Source organism: Macaca thibetana, chromosome 7 (genome assembly GCF_024542745.1).
Source record: "Macaca thibetana thibetana isolate TM-01 chromosome 7, ASM2454274v1, whole genome shotgun sequence".
Classification (NCBI taxonomy): domain Eukaryota; kingdom Metazoa; phylum Chordata; class Mammalia; order Primates; family Cercopithecidae; genus Macaca; species Macaca thibetana.
The window spans coordinates 42,273,732-42,300,787 of record NC_065584.1 but is presented as its reverse complement, the minus strand read 5'-3'; the positions used below and the strand labels follow the sequence as shown (position 1 = coordinate 42,300,787).

General features: G+C 40.2%; 1 protein-coding gene across 19 annotated transcripts in view; it reads left to right on the top strand.

The window, feature by feature from the left end:
* FUT8 (fucosyltransferase 8) overlaps nt 1–27,056 on the top strand; it is a 339,734-nt gene that overhangs the window by 33,559 nt on the left and 279,119 nt on the right. For 2 of the 19 annotated variants that reach the window (XM_050799278.1, XM_050799259.1), the window contains exons 2-4: nt 6,692–6,803; nt 10,893–11,014; nt 11,809–11,866. The exons of 15 other annotated variants lie outside the window; for them this stretch is intronic. The gene's annotated coding sequence lies outside the window, so the exon portion shown is untranslated. Of the gene's footprint in view, nt 1–6,691; nt 6,804–10,892; nt 11,015–11,808; nt 11,867–15,554; nt 19,313–27,056 lie in introns of those variants that run through there. 2 more of the 19 variants (XM_050799260.1, XM_050799262.1) reach the window with 2 other exon arrangements.

Here is a 27,056-nt window from a genome sequence, read left to right as displayed (position 1 = left end):
ATGGTCACCTAGTACAACTTCACATTTTTAAATAGGTTAACAGCTACCATTTATTGAAATAATGCTGTTCATTGGTTTTATCACCCAAGTGATATTATATGCTTAGACATTGTAATACTATGTGTATATATTTTTTGAATTTGATATGTCTTTTAAGCCTTTTAATCCACAGGTCCCCCCTCTCATCTGTCTCTTTTTCTTACAAGTTAGCTATTGAACCCTGGGCCGTTTGACTTGTAGAGTTTCCCACAGTTTGCATTCTGCTGATTGCAAACTAATAGTGCAGTTTAGCACTTTTCTCTGTTCTCTGTATGCCCTGTAGATTTTCAACTGGATTCAGAGGCTTGATCCTAATTAAGTGTGATCCCTTTGGCAAGGCAGTAGGAAGTGTGTCATCAGAAGGCACTTGGCTATTTGGATGACTCTCTTTGTGACATTAGCAGCCATTGATACTCACTACTTAGATGGATTAATTCATTCGAGGTTGCAAAATAGTGATAGTGATATTCTAAATTATTTCTTTTTAATGTATTACTAGGCATACTTCCATAGAATACTCTCTTCATCACTGGTTATTAAATAGTATAATTCACAAGAAAAGCAGGATAAATACTTGATTCTTTATTTTTATTTACCAGTTTTCAAGATACTGAACTGTTACATCTAAACCTGTGAAGGTGTTTTAGGGCCTTTTTTTTTTTTTTTTTTTTTTTTTTTTTAACATGTTTGGATTTTCATTCATTGCAATTAATATACTTAATGAAACTCAAATTGTTGTTACATCTTTGACCAGTGGGAGCCTGCCCCTCACCCTGTCTCTCTTTTTTTGTTTTCTAAAGACATGGTCTTGCTATGTTGTCCAGGCTGGTCTAGAACTCCTGGGCTCAAGCAGCCCTGCCTCAACTTCCCAAAGTGCTGGGGTTACAGATGTGAGCCATCATACCCAGCCATCAGTAAGAGCCACTTTGAAGAGCTTCTGAATCCTTTTAACATGATGCTACTACTCTTTGATAACTTTTTTCTTATTGGTATGTCAAGTTGTTCCAGGCTTATTTTGGAAATTTTCTGTTGATGCTGTGGAAACAGCCATTTCTCCAAAATTCACTGGCAATGGAGATTATCATGTAATAGAATTAGTACTAGTTGGAGAGAGCCCTGACTAGTGCCACCAATAAAAACAGCTTTGATTTAGCTTAAAACAGTGTCTGGAACGTAATAGTAGTTCAGTAAATATTTGCTGAGTGGATTTTAGGATGTGGATATCTTTAGGTTAAGGTCCATTACTTATACTATTTTTTTACCCCCTCAGAGTGCCTGGCTCTTAACTTCCCAGTAAGTAAAGTGAAATGAGTAAGATCATGGCCTTTGATAGCAGACTTATTCTGCTATATATTAATTGTGTGACTTGGAAGAAAGAAGTTACTTTACCACACTTCTATTTCATTATCTACGAAATGGGTTAATAACTAGCTCATAGGGTTGTCAGGAGATTGAAGTAATTTAAAGCATCAATGTAGTTGCTGACATTATACTGTATGTATACTCCATGCAGTTGGTTTTACACTGATATTAAATAAAATATAATTAAATTAGACTATCAGTTGAAGAAAACAGATAATAAACCTTATAATAACAGGAATAATAATTATAGCTAGGTTTTATTAGGCGTATATAGGCATACCTCAGATACTGCTGGTTGGGTTTCAGACTACCTGAATAAAGCAAATAAAGTGAGTCACACAAATTTTTTTGGTTTCCCAGTAGTATATAAAAATTTTATTTATGCTATACTGTAGTTCAGTGTGCAATAGCATTATGTCTAAAATAATGTACATACCTTAATTAAAAAATACTTTATTGCTAAAAATAGCTAGTGATCATCTGAGTGTAATGTTTTTGCTGGTGAAGGGTCTTGCTGTGATATTGATGGCTATTGACTGATCAGGGTAGAGGTCGCTGAAGATTGGGGTGGCTGTGGCAATTTGTGTGTGTGTGTGTGTGTGTGTGTGTGTGTGTGTTTTAAGAGTTGGGCTTTCACCGTGTTGCTCAGGCTGCGTCTTGAATTCTTTGGTTCAAGTGATCCTCCTACCTCAGCCTCCCTAGTAGTGGGACTACAGGTGCACACCACCAAGTCCTCTGTCATTTTAAAAAATATTGTTGTCTTATCTATGGACTCTTTCCTTTCACAAAGATTTCTCTGTAGCATGTGCTGTTTGACAGCATTTTAGCTACAGAAGAACTTCTTTTCAAATTTGATGTCAGTCCTCTGAAACCCTGCCACTGCTTTATCAACTAAGTTAGTGTAATCTTCTAAATCATCTGTCATTTTAGTAGTGTTTGCAGTATCTTCACCAGGAGTCAATTCCATCTCAAGAAACCACTTTATTTACTTATCCATGAGGAGCAACTCCTCTTTTATTCAAGTTTGATCATGTGATTGCAGCAATTCAGTCACATCTTCAGGCTCCACTTTAAATTCTACTTCTCTTGCTCTTTCCATATCTGCAGTTACTTCCTTCACTGCAGTCTTGAACACCTTAAAGTAACCCATTAGAGTTAGCATCAGCTTCTTCTAAACTGTTAATGTTGATATTTTGACTTCCTCTCATGAATCATGAATGTTCCTAGTGACATCTAGAATGGTGAATCCTTTACAAAAGGTTTTCAGTTAACTTTGCCCACGTCCATCAGAGGAATCACTATTTGTGGCAGCTATGGCTTCATGAATGTATTTGTTAAGTAATGAGACTTGAAAGTTGAAATTACTCATCGATTCCAAGGCTGCAGAATAGATGTTTTGTTAGCAGGCATGACAGCAACATTTATGATACAGTGTGGATTTGTGTCCCCTTCCCAAATCTCATGTTGAGTTGTAATCCCCAGTATTGGAGGTGGGGCGTGGTGGGAGGTGATTGGATCATGGGGGTGGATTTCTCATGAATGATTTAGCACCATCCCCTTGGTGCTGTCCTTATGATAGTGATGAGATCTGGCTGTTTAAAAGTGTGACACCTTGTTCTCTTGTCTCTTGCTCTGCTTTTGCCGTGTGACATTCCTGTTCCCCCTTCGCTTTCTGCTATGATTGTAAACCTCTAGAGACCGAGCAGACGTCAGCACCATGCTTCTTGCAAAACCTGCAGAACCATGAGCCAACTAAACCTCTTTTCTTTATAAATTATCCAGCCTCAGGTATTTCTTTATAGCAATGCAGAAACAGCCTAAACAATTCATTTCCTTGTACATCTGTATCAGAGCTCTTGGGTGACCAGGTGCATTGTCAATGAGCAGTAATATTTTGAAAGAAATCTTTTTTACTGAGCAGTAGGTCTTAACAGTGGGCTTAAACTATTCAGTAAACCATGTTGTAAACAGATAGGGGCCATTTATAGAGCACAGGTGGAGTAGATTTAGTGTAATTCTTAAGGATCCTAGAATTTTTGGAATGATAAATGAGCACTGGCTTCAAGTTTAAGTCACCAGCTGCATTAGCCTCTAACAAGAGAGCCTGTACTTTGAAGCTGTGAAGCCAGCATTGACTTCTCTTCTCTAGCTGTGAAGTCTTAGATGGCATCTTTTTCCAGTAGAAGGCTCTTTAGTCTTCATGGAAAATCTGTTGTTTAGTGTGGCCACCTTCATCAATGATTTTAGCTAGATGTTTTTGAATAACTTGCTGCAGCTTTTACATCAGCACTGGCTGCTTCACTTTGTACTTTTTGTTCTGGATACAGCTTCTTAAACTTCATGAAGCAATCTCTGCTAGCTTCCAGCTTTTCTTTTATAGTTTATTCACCTCTTTTAGCCTTCATACAACGGAAGAGAGTTAGGGTCTTGCCCTGGATTAGACATTGGCTTACCTGGTTTGATCTTTCTGTTCAGACCTCTCAGACTTTCTCCATTATCAGTAATAACGCTGTTTCACTTATCATTCATGTGTTCACTGGAGTAGCGCTTACAATATCCTTCAAGAACTTTTTTTTTGCATTTACAACTTGGCTGTTTGGCCCAACAGGCGTAGCTTTTGACCTATTGGCTTTTAACCTGCCTTGCTTAATCATTTCTCGCTTTTGATGTGTGGCTTTTCCTTTCATTGAACGCTTAGAGGCCATTGGAGGGTTATTAATTGGCTTCGTTTCAGTATTGTTGTATTTCAGGGAATAGGGAGGTGTGAGGAGAGGAGAGAAATTGAGAGAGATGGCCAGTCAGTGGAGCAGTCAAAACGTACACAACATTTACACATTAGGTTTGTTGTCTTAAATGGGTACAGTTTGTGGTGCCCCCAAACAATTACAGTTGGAATATCAGAGATTACTGATCAGAGATCATCATAACAGATATAATAATAATGGCAAAGTTTGAAATATTGTGAGAATCACCAAAATGTGACAGAGACATGAAGTGAGCACATGCTGTTGGAGAAATGGCACTGACAGACTTACTTGACACAGGGTTGCCACAAACTTTCAATTTGTAGTAAACATAATATCTGTGAATTGCAATCAAGTAAAAAACAATAAAACAAGGTATGCCAGTATCTTTGAATTTTTCAGAATTTTTCCTGTTACTGATTTCTGGTTTCATACCATTGTGGTTGGAATGATTTATTGTCTTCTTAAACTTGTTAAAACTTCTTCTATGGCCTAACATATTATGTGTCGTTAGTATATTTTGTGAACTCCTGGGGAGAATGTGTGTTATACTGCTGTTGGATAGAATGTTTGGTATATGCCTATTAGGTCCATCCATTTAGTCTAAAGTGCAGTTCAACTCCAATGTTTTTTTATTGATTTTCTGTCTGTGTCTGTTCATTGTTGAAAATGGGATATTGAGATTTCCTACTATTATTCTATTGCAATCTCTCTCTTCAGATCTACTGATATTCTCTTTGTATATTTAAGTGCTTTGATATTGGGTCTGTATATACTTATAATTGTTACAGCTTCTTGATTAATCGATCCCTTTATTATTAAATATTGACATTCCGACTGGGTGTGGTGGCTCACTTCTGTAATCCCAGTGCTTTGAGAGGCTGAGGCAGGCAGATTGGCTTGAGCCCAGAAGTTTGAGACCAGCCTGAGCAACAGGGAGAGACCCCTGTCTCTTCAAAAAATACAAAAATTACCCAAGCATGGTGGTGCATGCCTGTGGTTCCAGCTGTTTGGGAAACTGAGGTGGGAACTTGGCATGAACCTGGGAGACAGAGGTTGCAATGAGCCAAGATTGCACCACTGCACTCCAGCCTGGGTGACAGAGTAAGACCCCTGTCTCAAAAAATAATAAATGAATAAATAAATACATTCATTATTTTTATAGTCTTTTTCTGAAAGTCTGTTTTTCCTAAGTATAGCTACCCCTGCTTACTGGAGTAGGTTTGGTTGTTATTTGCATGAAATATCTTTTTCTTTTACTTTACTTACAGTCTATGTGGGTTCTTAAAGAGTAAATGATTCTCTTGTAGTCTAAAGTTGGCTCCTCATATACGTGGATAGATGGGTGCTGCATCCATATTTAACCCATTGCAGATTGAAAATATCCACAAATAAAAACCAATAGAGTATAACACCTATTACATAACATTGAGATTGCTTTCGGTATTTAAAGTAATGTGAGGATAATTATAAGTATTTGGGAGGATTTACATAGTTGCATGCAAGTGCAGCGCCATTTTATGTTAGAGATTTGAGTAGCCATAGATTTTGGTATCTGTGGGTAATCCTGGAACTAAACCCCTATGGATACCATGAGACAACTATTGTTGGGTCCTGTTCTTTTTAAATCTATTCAGCTACTCTGTGTCTTTTGATTGGAGAATTTAATACATTTACATTCATTGTAATTACTGATAGGTAAGAATGTACTACTGTTACTTTGTTAATTGTTTTCTGTTTGCTCTGTAGATCCTTTGTTTCTTCCTCTCCTGCTGTCTTCCTTTGTGATTAGATGCTTTCCTCTATGGTATACTTTGATGCTTTACTTCTTGTCTTTTGTATATCTACTATAGGTTTTTGTTATTTGGTTACCATGAGGCTTACATGGAACACCTTGTATTCATAACTGGCTAGTTGAAGCTAATAACAACTTAACTTTGATCACATAAAAAAACCCTCTGCTTTTAATACCTCCATTTAATGTTTTTGATGTCACAGTTTACATCTTTTTATATTGTTTCTCTCTTAACAATTCTTGTAGCTATTATAATAGTTTTGTCTTTTTTTTTTTTTTTAATTCTTTTTTTTTTTAGATGGAGTTTCTCTCTGTGGCCCAGGCTGGAGGGTGCAGTGGCGTGATCTCAGCTCGCTGCAACTTCTGCCTCCTGGGTTCAAGCAATTCTCCTGCCTCAGCTTCCCGAGTATCTGGGACTGCAGGCGCGTGCCACCATGCCCGGCTAATTTTTTGTATTTTTAGTAGAGATGTTGTTTCACCCTGTTAGCCAGCAGGGTCTCGATCTCCTGACCTCAGGTGATCTGCCCACCTCGGCCTGCCAAAGTGCTGGGATTACAGGAGTGAGCCACCGCACCCGGCCGTAGTTTTGTCTTTTAACCTCACACTAACGACATAAGTGATTTACCTGGCATCATTATAGTATTTGCATATTCTTATTTTGACGCTGTGCTTACTTTTACCAGTAATTTTTTACTTTCATGTGTTTTCGTGTTACTAATATTTTTCTTTCTTTTTGAACAACTCCTTTTAGCATTTCTTGTAAGACAAGTCTAGTGGTGATGAGACATACCACCACCAAAAGAACCTAACAGGAAAGAGCTTTTGTTTGTGAAATTCTCTTTATTTCTGGACCGCTTTGCCAGGTAAAGTATTCTTGGTTAGCAGTTTTTTCCCCCCATCGGCCCTTTGAGTATATCATCCCACTGTCTCCTGACCTGTACATTTTTGCAGAGAAATCTGCTGCTAGCCATATTGAAGCTTGCTCATATGGAAATTGCTTCTTTTTTCTTGCTGCGTTCAGGAACCTGTTTGTCTTTGATTTTTGACAGTTTGAGTTCAATGTATTTTGTAATTTTGGTTGGATTGAATTTGATTACAGAACTTTGACTTTCCTGTACCTGGATATTTACTTTTTTTCTTTAAAGAGACAGGGTCTCACTCTGTCACTCAGGCTGGAGTGCAGTGGTGCAATCATAGCTTACTGAAGCCTCCAACTCCTGTGTTCAAGCAGTTTTCCCACTTCCTCCTGAGTAGCTGGGACTACAGACACATGTCACCACACTTGGCGAATTTTTTTTTTTTTTTTTTTCCTGTAGAGATCGGGTCTTAGTATGTTGCTCTCACTTTGGCCTCCCAAAGTGCCGGGATTATGTACCACTATGTCCTGCCAATGTTTATATCTTTCCCCAGATTTGGAAAGTTTTCTACTTTTCTTTCCTTTCTGTTTCCCTTTCCTTTCTTTACCTTTCAGGCAGAGTTTTGCTATGTTGCCCAAGCTGGACTTGAACTCCTGTGCTCAAGCAATCCTCCAGCCTCAGCTTCTTGAGTAACTGGGACTGCAGGCACATACCATCACACCTGACTCTGCTATTGTTTCTTTAAATAAACTTTCTGCCCCTTTGTCTGTCTCTTCTCTTTCTTCAGCTCTTATAATCTGAAAATTTTCTCTATGCTATCCTATAAATCTTGTAACCTTTCTTTATTTTTTTTTTTTCATGTTTTTCCCTTTTTTCCCTTCTGGGTGTATATTTTCAAATAACCTGTTTGCAAGTTCATGGATTTTTTTCTTATATTTGGTCAGTTCTACTTTGAAGTTTGCTGAACTTTAAAGCAATTATTTTAAATGTGTTGTTGGGCAGTTTTTATATTTCCTTTCTCTTCTCTCCTCTCTCTTCTCCTCTCCTCTTCTCTCCCCTTCCCCTTTCCCTCCTTCCCTCTTTCCTTCCCTCTTTCCTTCCCTCTTTCCTTCCCTCTTTTCCTTCCCTCCTTCCTTCCCTCCTTCCTTCCCTCCTTCCTTCCCTCCTTCCTTCCCTCCTTCCTTCCCTCCTTCCTTCCCTCCTTCCTTCCCTCCTTCCTTCCCTCCTTCCTTCCCTCCTTCCTTCCCTCCTTCCTTCCCTCCTTCCTTCCCTCCTTCCTTCCCTCCTTCCTTCCCTCCTTCCTTCCCTCCTTCCTTCCCTCCTTCCTTCCCTCCTTCCTTCCCTCCTTCCTTCCCTCCTTCCTTCCTTCCCTCCTTCCTTCCCTCCTTCCTTCCCTCCTTCCCTTCCCTCCTTCCTTCCCTCCTTCCTTCCCTCCTTCCTTCCCTCCTTCCTTCCCTCCTTCCTTCCCTCCTTCCTTCCCTCCTTCCTTCCCTCCTTCCTTCCCTCCTTCCTTCCCTCCTTCCTTCCCTCCTTCCTTCCCTCCTTCCTTCCCTCCTTCCTTCCCCCTCCCTCCCTCCCTCCCTCCCTCCCTCCTTCCCTCCTTCCCTCCTTCCCTCCTTCCCTCCTTCCCTCCTTCCCTCCTTCCCTCCTTCCCTCCTTTCCTTCCTTCCTTCCTTCCTTCCTTCCTTCCTTCCTTCCTTCCTTCCTTCCTTCCTTCCTTCCTTCCTTCCTTCTTTTTTTGACAGTGTCTGGTTCTGTTGCCTCAGCTGGAGCATGGTGGCATGCCCATGGCTCACTGCAGCCTTGACCTCCTGGGTTCAAGCAATCCTCCCACCTCAGCTTCCCAAGTAGCTGAGACTACAGGCATGTGCCACCACTCCTGGCTAATTTTTGTTATTTTTAGCACAGACAGGGTTTCACTGTGTTGCCCAGGCTGGTCTCAAACTCCTGAGCTCAAGCAATTGGCCTGCCTTGACTTCCCAAAGTGTTGGGATTACAGGTGTGAGGCCCTGTGCCTGGCCTATACTAGTATTTCTTTGGAGCCGGATATAGTAATATCTCAACATTATTATATTCTTTTGGTGGTGGTATGTCTCTGACATGGTTTGGCTCTGTGTCCCCACTCAAATTTAATTTTGAATTGTAATCCTCATGTGTCGAGGGAGGGACCTGGTGGAGGTGATTGGATCATGGGGGCGATTTCCCCCATGCTGTTCTCGTGATGGTGAGGGAGTTCTCATGAGATCTGATGGTTTGAAAGTGGCAGTTTTCCTTGAGCGCGCACTCTCTCTCTCTCTCCTTCTGCCTTATGAAGATGTGCCTTGCTTCCTCTTTGCCTTCTGCCATGATTGTAAGTTCCCTGAAGCCTCCCCAGCCATGAGGAACTGTAAGACAATTAAACCTCCTTCCAATTACCCAGTCTCAGATAGGATCTTTGTAGCAGTGTGAAAACGGACTAATACAGTCTCTTTGTGTTTTTTTTTTTTTTTTTTTTTTTTTTGAGACGGAGTCTCGCTCTGTCACCCAGGCTGGAGTGCGGTGGCCGGATCTCAGCTCACTGCAAGCTCCGCCTCCCGGGTTCACGCCATTCTCCTGCCTCAGCCTCCCGAGTAGCTGGGACTACAGGCGCCCGCCACCTCGCCCGGCTAGTTTTTTGTATTTTTTAGTAGAGACGGGGTTTCACCGTGTTAGCCAGGATGGTCTCGATCTCCTGACCTCGTGATCCGCCTGTCTCAGCCTCCCAAAGTGCTGGGATTACAGGCGTGAGCCACCGCGCCCGGCCGTCTCTTTGTTTTTTCATGTTTCTTATTGCCTTATATTTAATGGATCAGTCATGGAGCTGAGACCTGAAGCACAAGTGTGAGTGAAGGGTCTGTGGCTCTGGGATCTGGAGCAGTAAGACACTGTTGCCTGGGTTGCAGGTACCCCTGCTCCTATGTTAGTAACACTGTGCGAGATGTAGATGCTTGTATGCTTGTAATTCAGCTGGGGAGCAAAGAACAGGAGCATAGGCTTGCTCAGAGTTAGTGGAGCTGTGGGCTGTGGCAGGGCTTAGTTCTTTATGGCAGCTGGGCTGGTGTGCAGAGCATGGGCACATGCAGTGAGAGCTTGGCTCTAGGGTTCCAGAGTGTGAACCACCTTGCTATGGCAATAGTATGAGTGTTAGAGATGTGGGTGGTCACATTGCAGCCACAGAACCTGGGTCTGGATTGTGGATATTTATGAGGAAGCTGTGTTTCTGAGTTCGGGGCATGTGCAGGGGTTGGGAAAAGTGGTGGCTTCTTTTGTGAAGTGGCTCAACTTTGGCCCCTTCTTGGGTGAGGTGAGGTGTGTAACCAACCACCTCTTTCTCTTCCCAAGTGGAAATGGCTGTTGGTTCCTCAGTTGCAAGAGATGCTAGTGTCCTCTGCAGAGTATCCTGCTGAGAACCACAGTGGTTCCTGCCATGTGTCTTATACCAGTAGCCTCTACCTTTCTTCTTTGTTCCTAGCTATCTCATGGCATCTCAGATGTGTTGAACTTACCAGTGATCCTTTCTATGTCTCTGTTTTGTTGCTCCATTGTGTTTCTATAGATTCTTTAATGGGCCGGTAAGTTCTCTCTGGGCTATTTGGTTTGGGTGGATAGTTCTCTCTCTCTTTTTTTTTAATGGAGAAATGAAGGCTGGTATGTCTTACTTTGCCATCTTGGTGACATCACCTCTGGAAAATTACTGTTATGTTATTTTAGGGATCTGAGATCAAATCATGGTTTAGGAAGTTATAGCACAAACTTAAGGTCATACTGCCTGCTAGACTTGACCAGTGTGTGCTTGTAAGACCATTGTTAACTGGGTTGTAAACCCACTTCCCATAGGTGTTCTGTCCCTTATCTAAAAGAGTTTTAGTTTTTGGGTTTGAATTATCGTTTGGTTTTAAGTATGTATCTTATGGGACTCTGACTAAGCAAGGGCAAAGAAAGTGTATGTGGGCTTCTTTAGAAAGTACTTATTTTAAAGGATAAATTCCTCCTGTTCCTTCTTTCAAGAATTGACTGGTCTTCTGCTCTGAGACACACTTAAGAACCATACTTTTTTTTTTTTTTTTTTTTTCATAGAGGCACATTTAGTAAAAATTCTTTGACCTTTGAGTATATTGAGGCACTAGAAGAATCATGGTTAAGATTTTTATTGTGGTCTTCCCAGGCCATGAACCCTGAATGTGGTCTTAGCATCTAAGGTAAGCATCTCTTACAATATTGAATTGTAGCTAATTTTATGAATTAAATCTTTTTGTCTCACCTGAGATTTGCCCTGACAAAGACGTGGTACAAGCATATTTTAGTCTTTTAAAAGAAACAACTTAAAATTATAAAAATTGAATGAATTGCTTAGCCTGAAAGGAAATAAATGAGAAATGGTATGAATGTCTTTTTAGTTGATGTGGTAGTATTGTTTTCAAAGTTTGTGGTAGTGTAGGGTAAAGAAGATAGATAATTTATTCATTTGGATCATGAGTCATGAGAGATGAACATCGTCACAAAAATAGAATATTGTCTATAATCTTAAGCTGTCATTCAGTAGAAACTGTTTTACCAACTCTTGGAATTTTAACCTTTTTTTCTTCTTTTGCATTTGAACATTTTGTGAATTAGCTTTAAGAAAAAGTGTTTTGCCAGTTTGGGAAAAGTAAAAATAAAGGACGTTATATGTTTCACCAACAGTAGAATTTTAATAGTATGTGTTAGGTCGGGGTCCCTAATTCTGGTATCACAGTCCATGGCCTATTAGGAACTGAGCTGTACAGCAGGAAGTGAGCAGTGGGTGAACAAGCATAGCTTCATATGTATTTACAGTCGCTCCCCATTGCTTGCATTACTGCCCGAGCTCTGCCTCCTGTTATCAATGATGGCATTAGATTCTCATAGGAGCATGAACCCTGTTGTGAAACACACATGCAGGGGATCCAGATTGTGCACTCCTTATGAGAATCTAAAAGTCTGATGATGTGTTACTGTCTCCTGTCATCCCCAGATGGGACCATCTAGTTGCAGGAAAATAAGCTCAGGGCTCCCACTGATTCTCCATTATGGTGAGTTGTAAAATTATTTCATTACATATTACAATGTAATAATAAAAAATAAAGTATACAATAAATGGAATGTGCTTGAATCATCCCAAAACCACCCCTCCTCCTGTCCCCCAGGTCTGTGGAAAAATTGTCTTCTACGAATCTGGTCCCTAGTGCCAAAAATATTGGGGAATACTGTGTTTGATCGTTTAGTTTGAGGGCTGATTAAGAAAGGGGGAGAAATGAGTATCATCTTAGCTGTCTCTCCCCTCTCCCAAGATGAACTTTAGTTTTATTATTTCTGGCTTGGTGGGGTTAAAGTTCAGGGTATAATAAAAATTGAATGGCAAAGTTATGATTCACATATAATCCAGGATATTTTTAGTAGAATATGACTTACATATCTCTTATTTTATCATAGGCAACAACAACTTGAAATCAACTTAAAAACAGTATATGTGAGATTGAGTATCTGGGTCCTACAAAAGGAAAATTGGTTAGCCAACTAGCAGTAACTTCAGCCTTAAGGACTTTACTTTGATATTCTGTTTGCAAATCAAAGAAGCTGTGGCATTCATTGGGATATATTCTACTTAAAAAGATTGTATAAATGGAATATATACTTGGTTATAAAATGATTTTTCAACACTTTTAAGAACGACTATACTGGGCTCAGTAGCTCATGCCTATAATCCCATCACTTTGGGAGGCCAGGATGGGAGGATCACTTGAGGCCAGTAATTTGAGATTGCAGTGAACCATGACCACGCCACAGTATTCTAGCTAGGACAATAGAGTAAGATGCTGTCTCCACCAAAAATTAAAAACTTGGTGTGGTGACATGGGCCTGTAGTTCTCAGTCCTCTGGAGGCTGAGGTGGGAGGACCACTTGAGCCCAGGAGTTAGAAGTTGCAGTGAGCTGTGTTCGTGCCACTACACTCTCGCCTGGGTGACAGTGAGACTTTGTCTCAAGAAAACCTGAAAAACCAAAAAACTGAAATATATCTAAAGGATATTTTCTTACTGTGTGTTATGTAGGCTTAAACTTTTTCCTAATTATTTGAACTTTGTTATTTCTTTCCTCAGTTTAACCTTTCTTCCTGAGAGTGCTTGTTTTATAATATAATTTATGTAAGATTGGCCAGTAACTTCATGGTGTAAAGAAAACCCAGAGCTATGAATGAAAGATAGGAGATTTTTTTTTTTTTTTTCTTTTAAGATGTGGTCTTGCTTTGTTGCCCAGGCTGTAGCGCAGTGGATTTGGATCTTGGTCTTGGTTTTGACATTGAACTATGTGAGAGAAGTTACTTATCTCACTGATCCTCAGTTTTCTCAACTATAAAATAAGGACATTATTTTTCAGACCAGGATGAAATGAGGAAAGAAAAATGGAAAGAGTAGTAACTGTATACCCAGTTGTCTCTTCCCCCTCCTCCTCCTCCTTCTCTCCCCTCTCCTCCCCTCCTCTGAAAGAAAAATGGAAAGAGTAGTAACTGTGTACCAAGTTCTCTTCTCTCTTCTCTGTCTGCTCTCTCCTCTTCTCGATGGAGTTTTGTCTTGTTGCCCAGGCTGGAGTGCAGTTGCGCAATCTCGGCTCACTACAACCTCCGACTGCGGGTTCAAGCGATTTTTCTGCCTCAGCTTCCCAAGTAGCTGGGATTACAGGCATGCACCACCACGCCTGACTTATTTTTTGTATTTATTAGAGATGGGGTTTCACCATGTTGGTCAGGCTAGTCTCAAACTCTTGACCTCAAGTGATCCACCCGCCTTGGCCTCTCAAATGCTGGGATTACAGTCATGAGCCATGGCACCCAGCCACTTTATTGTCTTTATGTCTGTCTCTTTGTATGTATGTGTCACACTTTTTTTTGCTGAACTATTTGAAAAAAGTCGAAAATGTGATTCATCCCTAAATACTCCAGCATACATCACTTGAAAATAGGACATTCTTTTGTAACCAGGATATCATCATCACAGCTAAGAAAAGTAATAATTTCCTAATACCATTGAACAGTAATTCAGATTTCTTTAGTTATCCCTGAACATCTTTTTATATATATTTATTTATTTATATTTTTTGAGACAAAGTCTTGCTCTGTTGCCCAGGCTGAAGTGCAGTGGCATGATCTTGGCTCGCCACAACCTCTGCTTCCCAGGTTCAAGTGATTCTCCTGCCTCAGCCTCCCGAGTAGCTGGGATTATAGGCTTGTGCCATCACGCCCAGCTAAGTTTTATATTTTTAGTAGAGACAGGATTTTGCAATGTCAGCCAGGCGGGTCTCAAACTCCTGACCTCAGGTGATCCATCTGTCTTGGCCTTTCAAAGTGTGGGGATTACAGGCGTGAGCCCCCCAGCCTCCCTGAACATCTTTTAAATGTGTATTTTTCAAACAGTATCTGATCAAGTCTCATACATTGCATTTGGTCGTTAAGGATCTTCAGTTTATTGTGCTCTGGAGAAGTCACCCTAATTTTTGTAACTCATGAGATTTATTTTCCGAAGAGACCAGGCTGATTGTTTCATATAATGTCACACATTCTTGATTTATTTTCTTGTGGTTTTTCTGTTTCTTATATACTTGTAGATGGAAGGTAGGCTTGCTTCATTTGCATTAAACAGTTTTGGGCAAGACACTTTGTAGATGATACTGTGGTATTACAAAGCACATAAAGTCATTTCTCCACTGGTGGGGATGTTAAGTTTGATAACTTGGTTACTATGGTGACCCACTAGATCTCTCCATTGTGAAGGAACATTTATCTCTGAAATTTAGCAAGTAGAATTATGGGAGGCTACTTTGACAATCTCCTAAAAGTCTGTTCCCTAACTATCCTTTACGTAATGTTTTGAACATTCATTGATGATACTTGCTTGAATTAATTAATTGGGAGTTACAAAATGATGATTTTAAAAATTGTAATTTTTTTTCAGTATTTATTATTATTCTATAATAAGTAGCTTTTCCTTGTCAATTGAGAGTATATTACAGCTCCTTCTAAAAAGCCAGGATAAATGCTTAATACAGTAGTCTCTTGTGCAGTTTTGCTTTCCATGGTTTTAGTTACCTGTGATCAGCTGAAGTCTGAAAATATGACATGGAAACTTTCAGAAATAAACCATTCATACATTTTAAATTTAAATTTCACTGTATTCTGAGTAGCATGATGAAATTTCGTGCCGCCCTGCCCAGGACTGAATTATCCCTTTGTCCGTTGTATGCATATTGTACAGTGTGTATATATAGAAAAAAACATGGTGGGCTGGGTGTGGTGGCTCATGCCTATAATCCCAGCACTTTGGGAGGCCGAGGCAAGTGGATCACCTGACATCAGGAGTTCGAGACCAGCCTGGCTAACATGGTGAAACCTCGTTTCTACTAAAAATACAAAAATTATTCAGGCGTGGTGGCGTACTCCTGTAATCCCAGCTACTCAGGAGGCTGAGGCAGGAGAATCGCTTGAACCCGGGCGGCAGAGGTTGCAGTGAGCCAAGATCGCACCATTACACTCCAGTCTGGGCAACAAGAGCGAAACTCCGTCTCAAAAAAACAAAACGAAACGAAACATGGTGTATAGAGTTTGGAAGTATCTGCAGTTTCGGGCATTCACTGGGGGTCTTGGACTCCTGTGAATAAGGGGCAACTACTATATTGCCAGATTTTATTATATTATAATATTATTAGCTGATATTTTGTTAAAGTATTTTTGTATGTTTGTTCATGGAAGATATTGGTCTGTAATTGTATTAGTCTTCCATAACAAAATACAACAGATTGGATGATATTAAACAACAGAAATTTATTTTCTTACAGTTCTGGATGCATTGCATTGTGTGTATATTCATAGGTAGTTTGTGTTATTTCTACTCTTGAACTTATTGAGATTTATGACCACATATATGGCCAATTTTTGTGAATTAGCCTGTGTCTACTTGAAATGGGGTTGTATTCTCTATCAGAATATAAAACTCAATATAATAAATACAATATAGTAAAATCTACCTTATTGATTGTGTTACTTAGGTTGTCTATTGCTTTACCTGCTATTATTCTGTTTCCATTAATTTCTCCATGCATCTACTATAGATTTTTGCTTTGCAAGGTTGTGACCATGCTCTTTGGTTAATAGATATTCATAACTGATTTTTCTTCCTCATTGTTAATTTGGCCTTCAGCATAAAGAAGTGTCCTCCTTTGTCTTGTTAGATGCTTTTTGGCCTGAATTTTACATTGTGAGGTATTAAGATCATAACCCGTGTTTTCTTTTTGATTGTATTTTCCTGTTTTCTTTTTTTTTGTGGGACGGATTGTTGTTGTGTCTCCCAGGCCTAAGTGCAATGTCGCGATCTTGGCTCACTGCAACCTCCGCCTCCCAGGTTCAAGTGATTCTCCTGCCTCAGTCTTCCGAGTAGCTGGGGTTACAGGCACCCACCACCACACCCAGTTAATTTTTGTATTTTTGGTAGAGACAGGGTTTCACCGTGTTGGCCAGGATGGTCTCAAACTCCTGACCTCAAGTGATCTGTCCGCCTTGGCCTCCCAAAATGTCGCAATTACAGGCGTGAACCACCGTACCTGGCCATATTTGCCTGTTATACCTTTGTTCCTCTTTTTTCCCTTTTATATTTCTTAATTACTTTGTTTTAGGTGTATGCTCTTGTATATAGCGTACTATTGGTTTTACTTTCTGAGCCAATCTGAAAATCTTGTTTCAATAGAAGAGTTAAGCTCTTTGAATTTATTATTGACATTGATATGCTTAATCTTACTTCAGACAATTATTATATCTTCTGCATATATTCTATTTATGTATCTTTCATTATGTTGTATGTTCTCATCTTTTTTAAAAAAAGTTTTGCTTTTTGTTTTGGAATTTTTTTTTTTTTTGTGGGGAGACAGAGTCTTGCTCTGTTGCCCAGGCTGGAGTGCAGTGGTGCAATTTTGGCTCACTGTGGGGCTGAAATCTTGGCTCATTGCAGCCTTAACCTCACAGGCTGAAGCAATCCTCCCACCTCAGCCTTCCGAGTAGTTGGGACCACAGATATGTGCCACCATGACCGGCTAATTTTTAAATTTTTGTCGATATAGAGTCTCCCTGCGTGGCCCAGGCTGGTCTCAAACTCCTGGGCTCCAGCAGTCCTCCTGCCTTGGCCTCTCTAAAGTGCTGGGATTGCAGGTGTGAACACCACTGCACCTGGCTGGAAGTTATTTTTGGATGTTTAGTATATTTATTTGAATAAATTATGGAGTTTAATGAATAATAACATTGTTTTGTTAATTGTGACAAATGTACCAGGGCAGTGTGAGGTTTTAACAATAGGGGAATCTGGGTACACGGTGTATAGAAACTGTCTGTACCATTTGCAACTTTTCTGTTAATCTGAAACCATTTTTAAATTAAGAAAAATATTAAATATAAAGTGCTGTAGGTGTCCTGGACCGGTGTTAGAAAGTAAATTTTGCACTGAGCATGGTGGTTCTTGCCTGTAATCCCAGCACTTGGGAGGCCAAGGTGGGTGGATCACTTGAGGTCAGGATTCAAGACCAGCCTGACCAACATGGTGAAATCTGGTCTCTACTAAAAATACCAAAAAATTAGCCAGGCATGGTGGTGCATGCCTGTAATCCTAGCTACTTGGGAGGCTGAGGCAGAAGAGTCACTTGCTCCTGGGAGGCAGAGGTTGCAGAGAGCTGATGTCCCACACTGCACTACAGCCTGGGTGACAGTGAAGGAGACTCTGTCTCAAAAAAAAAAAAAAAAAAAAACCAAAAGAAAGTAAATTTTGTTTGAGTTTGTTGGTGAATATAAGCTGTATTTTTTAGTTTCCAGTAAATCAAGGTGCAGTGTAATCGTTGTACATTTTATGTTGAAGCGTTATAGGAAAATACCTTTATTTTATAATAATGAAGGAAAAGGACTTTTGGATTGGAAAGGAATGTTTTGACAAAGATTATATAAAATATTTTCTTCTAAAAATTATTTTTCTTCAACCAGACAAGATACCATTTTTTCAATGCTAGGTAAGATACCACTTTTTCAAATGGTATCTTGTCTGATTGAATTATTAGAATGTTTTTGGCATGTTTAGTAGCAAGTGGTAAAGGTCGATTGAAATACAAGCTGAAAAATTCTAATGGCCCCTGGAAGGTGGCAGTGTAGGCTTCTCATCTCAGAATTTTAGATCTGGAGGAGACCTTTAAAATTTATTCCAGTTCCTTCATTATAGGAGAATATCTAGAAGTCTAGGGACATGATGTCTTATTTCCGAGATCACATAGTAAGTTACTGTTTAGAGCTGGGACTAGTACCAAGCCTCTTCCATTTCTGTTTCAGGATTAGTTTCTCAATGCCAGAATGTGTTCTTGAAAGGCACGATAACCAGATCCTGGGCTCCTCATATCCTACCTAAATTAGTGCAACTAAGGCAGTGTGACATATTTATATTGGTGTTTTTATAAAGGCACAGAAACAGATATGATTTATTCAGCATCACAGGGATAGTGTTAGGTCATAAGACCCCTGACCTGTTGATTCTACCTCTTTATCTTACCCACTAAGAAATAGCTTAGAGATAGTAGCTAAAAAAATCCAATGGTTATGAACTATAGATTGGGAGCTGGAAGTGCAGCTGGTACTAGAAACCATAAAAACACCAGATGATGTTTGTGGTGTGGTGAAGAGTGCTGGGATGATGTGGGTAGAGGGTGATGAAAGCTTTGGTCATGAGTTAAGTGGGTCTGGAACCTATAGAATGGGGGGCGGAATAAAGGAGGCAATGGAGCAGCCATCAAACTCATGCTTATCAGAAGGATCATTTGTTCTGTTCTCATTCCCTATAGCATATCACTACTTGCCAGCTAAGATTTAGAATAATCATAGACAATAATGAAATAAAATACATCTGATATCCGCACAATATTTCAAGCACAATACTCTCATAAATATTGTACTATTTGATCCTTGCAATATCCTTGTGAGATAGGTAGAAGGGATATTGGTGAGTAGAAAATACTAAATATAATATGTGTTAATGTAGTGTGCTAGAAGCCACTAAGGGATATAAGGGTGAATAGATATAGGCTCTGTTCTCATGGTGTGCCCAATCTTTTGGGGATGGGGTGGGAAAAACAACCAGTTACAATGTATAGGAAGTTGAAAAGGATTTATAAATTCAAACTGTGTCCCATGGGAATTTAGAAAGAGTGATGATATTGTAACAGAAATTTTGGTATTTTACCTTCTTAATTCAGACTAACTGAAAGGATAATGACTATAAAAGCATCTTGATTGTAATATATACTGATACAATTTTCCTTTATAATTTTCAGATTATTTTTTATTTTAGGTGATTTTACACAGCTATTTATATGAATAAATTTATGAATTAAGGATGACAGAAATCACTTAAATTGTTTTAGTGATTTTTGGCATATTAGCCTGGTTTGAGAAGGAGGAAGAAAACAAGGTAATTGATTTTGTAATGTCAAATAGAACTTACAAATTTAGGACAGATTTACCTAGACCATTATGAATAAATAAATAGACCCTTTTAATTGGTAAGAAACTAGACAAAATTTTACATAGTTGATTTCGTACTAGTTTATGTTGATGATGTAGACAACTTCACCAAAGGAGGGGGAGTAGTGAATAAATTAGTTATAACTTATTTTACTGTAAAGTAATGTTAATTGTCAGAATAATTATAGGAAACATTTGCTTACCAATAAATATGAGTTTGACAGTCTTACAATGATGAATTCATTTTTGTTGAAATAGTGGACAAAACAGACTTTTTTGTTTTTTTCACTTATTCGTAGAATCCATTTTAGTCTCTAGTTTTTGTTAGTATTTATCACCTACCTTAACTATTTTTCTTTTTGCCAAAATAGAAAGAATGCAGCTTCTGTTGATATACTGGAGTCACTTAGAATATCAACACTACAGAGAAAGAAGGAAAGGAAGCAATATACCATTGTCAGTGTGCTTTTCTCCTCTGAGGCTTTCATCCTTCTTGTGTTTTCTCTCTTAACATTGGCCCATAGCTAGAAGACATTGAGTTCCTGCCTTACTGCTTTTTTACCTTAGCCGTGAGCAGCATACCCCATACTATGGTGAGCAGCCTCTTCCAGGCTGTCCCCACCCCTACCTTATCCTATTTCACTGTGGAAAGCTCACTTTCTTGGTTGAAGCATCTCCCTGTTTGAAGTCCAGCTTTGGGGAAACCTAGAATGACCTTAGGACAATCAGTGTTACGAGACTCAGTAGTGCCTGAGTCATACTTAGCTTTTTAAACATGTTTATAGCTTTCACTTTTTATGGGTAAATAGCCCTTTTATTATCAACACAGTACTTTCCTCTTTTTCTTAAAAGTGACCAGTTTCACCACTGATGAAAGTTTGCTTTTGTCATCTGTTAAAAATGTTTTCCCATGACTTTGGTTTTCTTCTTCATTTCATATGTGATTTTATGTGTATTTGTATGCATGTGTGTGTGGTTTCCTTTTTTAGAACAAGATGTATTTCTTTAAAGATGAGACTCAATGGGCCATTTACTGTTTTTCTTCACCTAGGGTATGTTCAGTTTAGCTCACAGTCTTCTTTCTTCCTAACAGTGTGGGTAAAAATGACTGACTCTGTTCAACATTACAGATTGAAAATAAAATCTGTGATTCCTAGCCTCTTTTTTTGTACTTCTTTATTTTAAAATCTAACAGATCTTTCCTTCTCTATACTTTCTTTTTTCCATCATGGAGATAACATGTTTATTTAGTTCTATAGGTATTCTATTTCTCCTGAAGACTTCTACTTACTGTTTTGCTTCTCTTCCTTTATTATGTTCATGTACAATCTACAGCAAATCTTGTAATGTTCGAATGAATTCTAGTGCCACTAATGATAAGCAAGTATAGCATTTCTTCTTAAGTGAATAATTTCTTCCATATATTTGACATGGATATGTTATTATGTGCTGCACTCTTGGTTGTATCTTTTCGGGTATATTTATTTTTTCTCAGAGAAATCTTTCAGTTTGTATCTTTTCTAAAATGGGATTTTTCTTACATTGGGTTTTTATTGCTGATTACTGGATATTGTTTATTCTTTGGATGCTGTTGATAATGAAAGTAAACTTTCTTGGTTGATCATTTTTTTCTATTACATAATGAAGCAGGATATTTCCCTGACTCCTTTGTGGGACTCGCAACAGGGGTGCCTCGTTTACCCAGCCCACCAGTTTTTGTTTTGTTTTGTTTTTGTTTTTTTTTGAGACAAAGTCTCACTCTGTTGTCCAGACTGGAGTGCAGTGGCGCTCACTGCAAGCTCCGCCTCCTGGGTTCATGCCATTCTCCTGCCTCAGCCTCCCGAGTAGCTGGGACTACAGGGGCCTGCCACCACGCCCAGCTAATATTTTGTATTTTTAGTAGAGACGGGATTTCACCATGTTAGTCAGAATGGTCTTGATGACATGACTTTGTGATCCACCCACCTCGGCCTCCCGAAGTGCTGGGATTACAGGCGTGAGCCACCGTGCCGGGCCCCAGCCCACCACTCTTAACTCTTTGTGGAAGGGAGCGCGCAAGTGAACGGGTGTGGGAATTGGGGTGAATGAGTGCTGGAACCAGCTGGCCACTTTGGCGTCAGAGGGCTCAACCTCCACTCACTCGAACCCACTGCATTCTACCCCTTGCAGGAGGGAGTGTGCATATCAGTGGGTGCCAGAACCGGCCAGATGCTTTAGCCACAGCAGGAGTGAACTCTGTGCAGGCCCCACAGCAGTGTCCAGAAGTGGGTAACTGTGACTATTGAAGCCCCAGAGGGTGTGTTACAGTGCTCTTTTAGCTCTGCTGTCTGTGGACAGCTTAAGTGTTAACAGCTTAGTGGACCCTTTGCCTTTTTGTGTGAGGTGGCTGCCCTTTGCCAGTGAGGGCAAAGGGCCAGTGTGAAAGCCTTTTGTATCCACACTTTTGTGGCTCCTGAGCTCTTGTCTGGTGCCCAGGAAAAATGGGGTTGCATGAATGAATTGAAAGATGGTAAATGCAGGGGATTTTATTGCAAATGAAAGTGGCTCTCAGCGGAAATGGAAGAAAGGGGACAGGGTGGGTAGGTAATCTTCCCCTGGGAAGTTCAACCACCTCCGGCCAGATTCTTCTGTGTAGTAATGCCATCAAGCTGTCCTTCTGAAGTCAAGCCGCCTCTCTCTGATGTCCAGCTGTGGTCTTGTCTACCAGCTGAGTCTGGAGCTTTCATAGGCACAGGATGGGATGGGGCAGGGCTGTGGGTGGTTTAGGAAAAGGCAACATTTGAGCCGGAAAACAGGGATATAAATTCTCACTTTAGGCCACGGTTTTAGACTTTTTGGCTTGAGGGTGAGGTTCTACTGGGGACCTGCCATTTTCTACCTAGAATTTCTCTGTCCCCCGTTCCTGTCAATAATACGCATTTCTTAAATACTTCGTTTCTCCTGTGGTAATACTTTGTTTTCATATGAGTTCCTTCTGATTCTTAGATCCTATTTATGCTTCTTCGCTTTAGGATAACATATTGACATATAAGTGGTATTTATTGAATACATCTAATATTTAGGAAATTTCAGCATTTAGTGCTGTCACAAAGTTAATTTAGTTCATAGTCCCCCTTTAAAAATACAGTGTTTCCAGATAAGATGGACTAACAGGGATGGTCTTTGCACCTAAGACAACTAAAGAATGGTACAAAATAATGAAACAACAGTTCTCAAGACATTTGCCATCAAGCAGCAAAAGACATTATCCCCAAGGGATGGGAAACAAATTAGGCGAGATCATGCAGTTGTATTGAAGAGGTGGAGCTAGCTGGGAGACTGGGGGGCCAAGGCAGCTAGAGTCACAAGGTAGAGTACGAGAGAGGAGAAAGCTGCAAGAGACAGAACTTCACAGATCTGTAGAAATTCCTTTCAAGAATTTAGTTGACTAGTGATCAATATATGCCTGTAAGGAAACTACAGGAAGCTGCGGAAGAACCACCGAAAATGAATTGAAGGGAATAATACAATACTCAGCTCACACGTGGCTAGGAATAGGGCCTGAATCCATCAGACAAAAAAACTTCATAATTCAACAGGTGTGTCAGGTAGAGGACCTCTAACCTTCTACTTTTTATTTCTAGATGTTCAACTTGGGTCTTTTTTGTTCTGTGTCTTTACTTAATATACTTAACCTTTCTTCTGGCTTTTAGTACACATGGAACAGATATATAATAACTTTTAATGTCCTAGTCTCCTAATTCTACCAACCCTGTCATTTCTGGGTTGGTTTTGATTGATTGATTGATAGCTCTCCTTCTGGCTATATTTTCTTGCCTTAATTTTTTTAACCTGCTTGTTAATTAATTGATGCGTATCAGGCATGTAAAATAAAACATTGTAAGTTGTACCTTGTTGGGTGCTGGACATTTTTATATTCCTATATTCTTTATTTTTATTTTTATTTTTTTATTAAGAGATGGGGTCTTGCTCTGTTGCCTGGGCAATAGTGTAGTGCAGTAGCATGATCATAGCCCATGGCAGTATTCAACTCTTGGGCTCAAGTGATCCTCCTATTGCAGCCTCCAGAGTAGCTGGGACTGCAGGTGCGTACCACCAGCCCCGGTGCCTGTAGATATTTTTTGAACTTTTTCCTGGTCTGTATTGAAGTTCTTTGAAAGTGTTTTTTAACTTTTAGGTATTGCTTTTAATCTTTGTTAAGTGTAACCACTTAATTTTCCTGACTACTAGGCAAAACCCTTCTGAATAGTTTATGCTTCATGAATTATGAGACTTTTCCATTCTGGCTCTTGGTTACAGATGTTAAACTGAGGATCATATTGTCCATTCAAGACTTGTTTTTAAGCTCTGTTGGGATCATTACGGAGTAATCTTTATTCTAGGACAAATTTAGCCCTCCTGAGGTCTGTACCTATTGCCTAGAGCGTAAAGAGATGTCTCTACTGTGGCTGGATGGAACTCAGATGTCTCCGAGCTCAGTGTCAACCCGGAGTTGTTCATATTTTACCTCCTGGCAGATGTTTTTGTCTGACTTTATGGAATTTCACCCTAAGCATGTGTAGATTAGTATTTAGTTGACGACTCAAGTGGACCCCAATGTACGTATCTGTAGCTTTTTTCTGCTTAAGTTTCTCCTTTCTGGTATATTATTCTAGTAATTCTTGCCACCTCCACTGTTCCAAACTCCGTTCTTTTCAAGTTAGCAGAACTGCTGTATTCTGCTTTGAATTTCCCTGTTGGCAAGGGTATCTAGAACATGTCTCTAGGCAGAAAGCCAGTGTGGTCATAGGCCTCATGTAGTTTGTTTTCTTGTTTCAGGGAACACAGATCTATACTAATTGTTGTTCACTGTCTGGAAACGGTCATGTATTTTTGTGTGGTTTTGCAGTTGCTTACCATCTGAGGGTAAATCTGTTACCAGTTATTCCATAATGGCTGGAGGCATACATTTCATACTATTGGATTATTGTGGAGTTTGGCAAAGACTTTTGGGTGAAGTTACAGGAAAGAATTACAATAAACCTTTGCTGATTTTAGACTTAATGACTATTTGGTAATTGTATGTTTATGGGCTTTGGGAGTAGTTGACTATGTTTTCTTCAAATAGATCTATGAGGTAATGTAAATAATAAAGCATTATTATTCTTGGTTTTTTGCACTCCAAGGTGGCTCATGTTTGCAATTCCAGCATTTTGGGAGGCTGAGGCAGGAGGATTACTTGAGCCCAGGAGTTTGATACCAGCCTGGGCAACATAGAAAGACCCAGTCTCTACAATAAAGTAAAACAAAATAAATTTTAAAATCTTTAAAAAAAGAAAATAGTTGTATTACCTTCGTGGTGGGAGGAGTTTAAGTTGGTGATATTGCTTTTATATTAGTTGTAATTGCCTAAAATTGTTTTCAGTAGACTTTGATGTCATTGGAGAAAAACTACTTCTCACAATTGATAATGTCAGTCAGAGAAAAATCTCATGTTGTTGACGTAAGAGTAAAGCGACTGGCAGAAAGACACATTTCTATAGAATGTATTGTGTCTTTGTACTGTTCTTGGGTTTTTGTACTTGGTGACCTGCACATACTACACACTCAGTGAACATTTGATGTGTGAATCTTTATTAAGGCCATTTCACTTTTCAGTTAATCATATTGATTACTGTGTGCCAAACATGATACTGGATGAGGGAGAGGCAGCAACAAATGAAGTAGGAGAAGGGTCCCTGATCAAAAGACTGCATGAGATGGTGCATGTATAAGGTAGCAAAATATTCTAGCGAAGATTAATGGAGTATAGAATGATTATGTCAGCTGTTAGGCAGGGAGATATAGAGGGGATGGATTTTGAGAAAGCTGATGGATATGCATTGATTGATAAAGGAGAAAAAAATCCCTGTTTTTTTAAAAAAGGAATGGTGTATTGTGGGGCGACAGCTGAGAATAAACAGATTGTTCTATGGAAAGAAAGAAAATTAAATTGGCTTTAGTGGAAGTTTGTGTAGAAGATAGTAAGAAACTAGGTTACAGAGCTAATCGAGGTGTCATACAAAATCGAGGAGAAATACAAAAGATTTTGAGCTTTGGTCTGAAAAGAGGTATACTTCTGAATGCCTTTTATGTTAAAAGATAGACAAAGTTAAATAATTTTATATTCACAAAGCAAGTTATATGAGTGCTAACTTATTTTAAGTTGAACTATGGAGCAAATTAAGCCACTGAGTGTTACTGAGTTTGGGTATAATTTGCAAAATGAAAACCCATTTTTTGTTGACATTTGGAAAGGGCTACTTACAGAGTAAGTCAATGTACAAAATAAGTGAATTTGCATGTTATTGTTTCCGGAATTGGTGGGTTCTTGGTCTCACTGACTTCAAGAATGAAGCCGCGGATCCTCGCGGTGTTACAGTTCTTGAAGATGGTGTGTCCGGAGTTTGTTCCTCCAGACGTTCAGATGTGTCTGCACCTTCTTGTGGTGGGTTCGTGGTCTCACTGTCAGGAGTGAAGCTGCAGACCTTCGTGGTGAGTGTTACAGCTCTTAAAGGCAGCGCATCTGGAGTTGTTCATTCTTCCCAGTGGGTTTGTGGTCTCGTTGGCTTCAGGAGTGAAGCTGCAGACCTTCGTGGAGAGTGTTACAGCTTGTAAAGGCAGCGTAGACCCAAAGAGTGAGCAGCAGCAAGATTTATTGCAAAGAGAGAAAGAACAAAGCTTCTACAGTGCAGAAGGGGACCTCAGCGGGTTGCCACTGGCTGACTGGGGCATCCTGCTTTTATTCCCTTATCTGACCCCACCCACATCCTGCTGATTGGTCTATTTTACAGAGAGCTGATTGGTCCGTTTTGACAGAGTGCTGATTGGTGTGTTTACAATCCTTGAGCTAGACACAGAGTACTAGAGGGAAAAGTTCTCCAAGTCCCCACTAGGTTAGCTAGATACGGAGTTAGCTAGTTACAGGGTACCAATTGGTGTGTTTACAAACCTTGAGCTAGACACAGAGTACTGATTGGTGTATTTACAAACCCTGAGCTAGACACAGAGTGCTGGTTGGTGTGTGGTGTGTTTATGATCCCTTAGCTAGACATAAAAGTTCTCCAAGTCCCCACCAGATTAGCTAGATACAGAGTGCTGATTGGTGCACATACAATCCTCCAGCTAGATATAAAAGTTCTCCAAGTCCCCATCTGGCTCAGGAGCCCAGCTGGCTTCACCTAGTGGATCCTGCAGCGGGGCTGCAGGCGGAGTTGCCCGCCAGTCCTGAGCGGTGCCTGCATTCCTCAGTTCTTGGGCTGTCCATGGGACCGAGCGCCATGGAGCAGGGGACAGTGCCTGTCGGGGAGGCTCTGGCCACAGATGGGGAGCTTAGACATGGTAGGCTGCAGGTCCCAAGCCCTGCCCCATGGGGAGGCAACTAGGGCCAGGGGAGAATTTGAGTGCAGCACCGGCGGGCCGGCACTGCTGGGGGACCTGGCGCAACCTCCACAGCTGGTGGCCCAGGTGCTAAGCCCCCCACTGCCCTGGGCTGGCGCCGCCAGCTGGCCGCTTCATGTGCCGGCCGGCTGAACCCATACCCCTGCTGGTGCCGGCTGTAACTTGCACTGGCCCGCGAGGGCCACACACAACCCCGGTTCCCTCCCGCGCCTCTCCCTCCACACCTCCTGGCAAGCAGAGGGAGGAGGCTCTGGCCTCAGCCAGCCCAGAGA